The sequence below is a fragment of the Sinocyclocheilus anshuiensis genome, unplaced genomic scaffold (genome assembly GCF_001515605.1).
Source record: "Sinocyclocheilus anshuiensis isolate Anshui unplaced genomic scaffold, SAMN03320099.WGS_v1.1 scaffold953, whole genome shotgun sequence".
NCBI lineage: Eukaryota > Metazoa > Chordata > Actinopteri > Cypriniformes > Cyprinidae > Sinocyclocheilus > Sinocyclocheilus anshuiensis.
Window position 1 is genome coordinate 86,862 of NW_015555760.1, and position 6,652 is coordinate 93,513.

At 39.5% G+C, this 6,652-nt stretch overlaps 1 pseudogene; it reads left to right on the plus strand.

The window, feature by feature from the left end:
• Positions 1-6,652, plus strand: part of LOC107673970 (histone deacetylase 4-like) — a 48,130-nt pseudogene that overhangs the window by 20,823 nt on the left and 20,655 nt on the right.

Below are 6,652 nucleotides of genomic sequence, written 5' to 3' on the forward strand. Positions count from 1 at the left end.
AATCAGTAATTATGTCCCCACTGGATGCAACAAATGCCTCGTTTGTAATGGGTTTTAATGTTTTTGTGTCGTCGCTCCGGCTGGGACAGGCCATCACAGTATGGTGAGGGCCGTAACATTTCCATCTCACGCTTGAGGTATTCGGCCAATTACAACGCACTGGATAGCTGGCCAATCAGAGCACACCTCGCTTTTTCAGACCGATGAGTTTTCTAAAAATCGAGCGTTTCAAAAAGGCGGGGCATAGAGGAGAAACAATAATGTACAATATGTGGAAAATAATGTGTTTTTTTAACTTTAAACCGCATAAACACATTTCATTACACCAAATACACAAAATAATGTTCTTTTTAGCAGCATCATATGACCCCTTTAAAATAATTTATATTGTAGAGCTGTCAATGTGTATTTTGCAGAAAACTATATGCACTGGAAAAAAAAAATTGAAGGATAAATTTCTCTCCAAAACTGCCTGTAAGTTGTAAAAGTTAAGGCTACACACAATCCTTGGTGGCTTTAATTAGAAAGCTTACGCTGTATAAAGTAAATTATACACTTTGTAAAAGTTTTAAGTAGCCTAATGCTTCTAAAAATATATATAATTTTAATGCTACTATCTTAAATATTGCATAACATTACTACAACTCAATGGGTTCAATAAAAATATCTGAACATAACCCAATTACATTGACTTTTTTTTTACATAAGAAATGTATTTAATGTCTGAATTTTAAATGTATTAATTCATTAAAAGATAAAACTAAATCTGTTCTGCAAAAGAACAGATTAAACGTAAGATAAAGTAACATTGCCAATACACATACAGTACGGGAAAGTTATTTAGCATTGTATAGGTTGTACAGCGAGTATAAACTCAATTTATCTTAAAAAAGGATGAGTACTCAGTCTTTAAATAAAAACCGGCCTCGAGCTCTTCCCACCAAAACAACGCAGAAACGGTGTGAATTAATAGTTCCTTATGAGCCATTTCAGCACACTTAACAAAGTTAAGCAATAAGCATAATTATCTCAACCAAAGTTCACACAGTTCTAGCACTCATATTGACATTAAATGTCTGCAGTCTGCCTATACTATAATAATATGTTTAAGAAATATACTTACAAGCGTTTTCGCTAGTTCGCAGTTCGCTAAAAACTGCGATCTGGGACGAATGCATTAGTTTATAAGCTTAGCATGCAAATTCAAGTCTGCCTATACTATAATAATATGTTTAAGAAATATACTTACAAGCGTTTTCGCTAGTTCGCAGTTCGCTAAAACTGCGATCTGGGACGAATGCATTAGTTTATAAGCTTAGCATGCAAATTCAAGTCTGCCTATACTATAATAATATGTTTAAGAAATATACTTACAAGCGTTTTCGCTAGTTCGCAGTTCGCTAAAACTGCGATCTGGGACGAATGCATTAGTTTATAAGCTTAGCATGCAAATTCAACGGTGAGCTATATTAATAGTTTAACTCGGCTACATGTTAACTTGGTTATTCATATGCATAATAAAAATAAACCAACTATGTTAACAAACGTGCACATGGACATTATAATTAACTCGATAATAAGAATCCAGTGTAACCTGCAACAAGACACTACAAACGTTCCTAAATGGCTTAACAGCTGAATATTACACCACTGTAGTTTAATCGATATTCCTTAAGTTAAAGGTGACCTATTATGCAAAAATCACTTTTATAAGGTGTTTGAACAGTTGTGTAGCTGCAGTGTGTGATACCAGCCTATAATGGTAAAAATCCACACACTCGTTTTTTTATAATCCCAATAAATCATAAACAGTCTCTCCAAACGAGCGATTCCAGATTTCTCCCTATAATGACATTATACTAGGGAAAGTCCCGCCCATTTGTGACGCTCTCTGCCCTATTAGCATAGACCCCACCCTGAGAGAGAAGCAGCAGTTCTCCATTGCTGTTTTCTTGCTGTAGCTGGTGGAGATACACTGTCAGCACCAAAGAGGTGTTGTGTTTCGGGATGCACCAACCAACACAGGAGTCTCCATAGACCGCTGAGCACACGGTGGTTAAATTTCATTTACGAAGGAAATGTCCCGGAAAAAAACTGAAAAGTCCTATATGTTTGTGCTAATCATTTTACGCCGGGCTGCCTCACAAACAAAGGTCAGTTCAGCGCTGGAGTTGTGCAAAGACTGCTTCTGAAAGAGGGATCGATACCAACGCTTCGTGCGCAAACATCAGCAAAGTGAGCATCACACGTCATATTTTGTTTTCCAAAAGAGCTTCTTGGCTCTCTGTAAGGCTAATGTTGCTAAAGCTACCATTGTCTCTAACTGTTTTCACTGATGCTGCCTTCACGTGCTACCAGAATGATCGTAAATAGGAATGTGGTAGTTAAAAATTGGAAGGCACCATGAGACCAGCTATGTGGTTATTTTTATTGTGCCGTGCTCCCCGTCTGTGTAATTCATAAACGCGCATTTACTGCACAGTACAATCAGATTGCGTGAGATTGTCCTGTTTTGCTGGAGCATGAGCTCTTGAAGCTCCGCCCTCTTCTGAAAAGGGAGGCGGGAGCACCAGCTCATTTGCATTTAAAGGGACAAACACAAAAACGGCGCATTTTGGCTCATACCCTAAAAGTGGCATTTTCAACAAGCTATAAAAAATTATCTGTGGAGTATTTTGAGCTAAACCTTCACATAAACACTCTGGGGACATCAGAGACTTATTTTACATCTTGTAAAAAGGGGCATAATAGGTCACCTTTAAAGCGCTTGAACAACGCCACTGCTCCGCCAATTACAATGTTCAGCAAACGTCTGAGTAATCAAAAACCAGTAGAAGATTGTGTGGTGTGTTCTGCCGAATGTTCAGCAGTTCATCCCTGGTAAAACTGATTGTGTTTGTGAAACAAAAAACAGGAAAAACTAACAAAAACAGTACACCTGGAGAGCTCCTCACCAAGGCAAATCTTGGTGAATAATGTATATGTAATGTAATATGAAATATTTACAATTTGTGTGTTGATGGCAAAGCATGTATTTTCACAGAATGACAGTGGAGAATATTTTGCCATTGAATCACTCTCTGTCTCTGTCTTTGTCTCAGACTCTCAGATGGATCAGACTGTGGAGCGTTTGAAACCGTCGGCGTTTGACCACATTCCCACAGGTAACGCAACTCGTGTCTGCCGTTTCATGACATTTCTCCAGTAGGGATGCTGCGGTTTCCTCCTAACGGACTGAATGTAGAGCAGTGCTCGTTAGTCACAGACAGAAGAGAAAAAACATGCTGAATACAAATAAAAAAAATAAACAATGCTAAATATAGTGGATGGTTAGAATAGCCAAATAAACTGGCTTCAGATTTTGAATGGAGAAACACAGGCTATATCACTAGTTGTTGATGTCAAAGGTTGTGTGAGTCCAATCAAACCGTACGATATTTTGGTACAAATTGATCTGTCATTTGGTAGAATCTAGTCAGTTTAGACAGATTTTAAAGACAGTTTTGTTACTTTTGTACACTAAACCATTGAAGCAAAACCAGTTGAGAACCGCTGTTAGTTCTGTTATCTGTTAGTTCATCATGTTGGTCATGTGCTGTTCAACAGTCAAACATCAGCATCATCTGCCGTCTGCAGAGTGAATCATCTCCAGTGTTCATCCACCAACTGCCAAGGTGTGATTGTGAAGATATTTATTCAATTTATTTTCATATAGTAGAGCCTCGCGCTGGAGACAGACGTGTGTTAGCGTTTCAGAACAGCAGCGTGAAAATTACCGTAACACTTCTTGTGTCTGTTCAATCTTTACGTTGATTCCCGTGCTGAACAAAACATAGCACTAGATCATGTTGTTTTGAAGATGCTCCTCGGTTAGTGTTAGTGTGTGTGTGTGTGTGTGTAACATCATCACCCAGACGTCGTGTTGCGCTGCTACATCAGAGATGATGGTGGAATCACAAACATCACTGCTGTGCTACTCGGCCCTTAGTTTGTAAAACAAACAAAGGAAACGTTAGGGAAATGCGTTTGCAGCCGTTGTGTGCTGATCCTGTAGACTGGAGGACGAGCAGGACTCTCTGCACGGGGCTTGTCCAAACCTGCTCGCCTCTGATGATCGAAGCACACGTCACGCAGGCCTTCTCTGTGTGTGTGATGGCACTCGACCACAACCATTTTTTTTTGTGTGTGTGCAATTTGCAGAGTATCTAATGATGGCAACAAAAACAGCACTCCAATAAAGAAGTTCAAGTGTGTCTGCTGCGCCGCTGAGGAGGTTCACGTCTTACGCCTGTTTCACACCACAAGCTTAGCTTCACATCAGCGTAACTTCATCATCACTGCAGCTGCAGACTCGTGAGAGTATTCACACTGGAAGCGTTTGTACAGCGTTACAGCAGCGGCTCCAAAGCTACAGGTTTCTTTACAAAGACAACTATAAATTTGTTTTTAGAAGTTGTTCAGTTATAAACTTGAAAGTTTTAAAGTCTTGTTTGTTAACATGGGGATTCGCATGTAAATGGTAAACAACAAAAACAGATCAAAACATGTAGTTTCAGTCATACTTCAATATAGAACGTGCTGTTTTAATGTTTTTTTTTAATAATACACCATACTTTAACCCAAACTGAATAATGAAAAACAAGTTTAAATGGGTAAATCTTCTATACATATTTTAGATTTTTCATTTTCTTTTCTGACATACTCCAATTCTTTTGTTAAAACACACTAGACATGATTATTATTTATGTGTATATTTATTTTGTCCATCAAAAGTGTGCGGTCACTTTAATCGAACGTGAACAGCACAGCAAAAATAGACTCTGCGCTGAAACCATCGCTTCATCGCTGCTCCCGCTCCCGGTGTGAACGCACTCATAACGGCCTTCGAGACGCCCCTCATGTCTCACAACATCATCACACACCAAACAACACACAGACCTCCTGACAGAAACGAGATCGGCCCTAGCCTCACCCAACATCCATTAGCGCTAGCGAGCAGAGACCGAACATCAGGAACAGATCGCAGACATGAAACCTCACCGCTGTGGCACTGGGGGACTGAAATAGCATGGCAGCGGAGCTCATAACTAGAAGAGAGACAGACTAGAAAGACTGCGAGTAGTGTTGAGCCATTAAGTTGACAGACGTATCATGAAGCTTGTTTGACAACACGAGGGTTGCTCTGTGCTGGAAACAGTCAGACTGTTACGCAACACGACCGCCAGCATCCTGAAAGCCGAAGGGTCTGCAGCGAATCACAGACAGAATAAAGGATTATTCCAGTTATTTGTCTCCAAATGATGACCCGTTTGAGCGCCAGGGTCATCGTGACTTCAGATCAGTTTTGTCACATGAAGTGTTAGATAACATTTTAGATGGTAATGCTGCTGATTATTCATTGATCTCTGAGAGTCTGTGAAATAATCTTGAATTGGATGTGACGTACGTGTCACTGATCTCACTGAAACGCTTCAACGCTTTGTCTAAAGCTGAAAATAAAGCAGAAGAAGAGGAGTAAACAGCTAGAGAGATTGATAATGAAACCCTGGCGTGTCTTCAGGGAGTTTCTGAATGAATCAAAGGAAGGATATTATGAGAACTATAATGCCGTCCGTTCATTTACCCGTCTGTCTCTCTCGGACTGGTTCTGGAGCGGTGCGTGTTTGCTGCCGGAGACAGAAACGCATGCAGAGCCGGTGTATGAATATATGACGGCTGATGGCTGTCAGTCTGCAATGTCTGTGATTTGTAGGGAATAGGGATGTAACGATTCGATTCATGATTTTGATTTCACGATTCGATTTTCTCACGATTTTTTTTACAAAATGAGGTTGAAGACATTATACAGTAAATGAAAAGGTGTCGTTTTATTAGGCCATTGCTGCACGTTTCTTTGTGAAATTGAAATATAACAAAACTAAATTGAAATTTTAAAACAAACCCCAAATCAAACAAGTAAGTTACACAAATAAAAGAAATCTCTTCATATGAACAAACTAAGGCTGTCTGTGCTCTTTCCATTTAAAATTAGAGGCAACCACTGGATTTTAATCATGATCCAAACAAAGATGCAGCATGAGTAGTTTTTAATTTAAATTAGACTGTATAATTTCTAAATTTGAAGCAAAAACAGAATGAATGATGCATTTATATAGTGCTTTATTGTGTATTGTTGTACACCCAAAGCGCTTTACAATCATGTGGGGGGTCTCTGCTCAACCAGCAGCAGTGTGAAGCATCCACTTGGATGATGCGACGGCAGCCACAGGACAGCTGCACCAGTGCGCTCACCTCATCTTTTTCTTTTTTTACTAGCAAATCGGATTCTCATACTGATACTGATTTTTAAGCAAATTTATTTATTGGCTATTTGCTTTATAACAAACAAACTGGCTTTAAACAAAAATATCTAGCCATTTGAAATTAGAGGCAACCACTGCATTTTAATCATGATCTGCACGGGCAGTTGTTTTTTATTTGATCGTTTTTCGGCGGGGATCTTCCAGTAAAATTCACATTCAAGGGACTAAATATCACATTATTGGGGTCGCCTATACCCGCGGACATGAACAACAACCCGGCAACAGTGTTAAAGTAGCCCAATTCTGCGGGAAAACCGCGGACTTGGCAACACTGCTTATGAACCGACCGC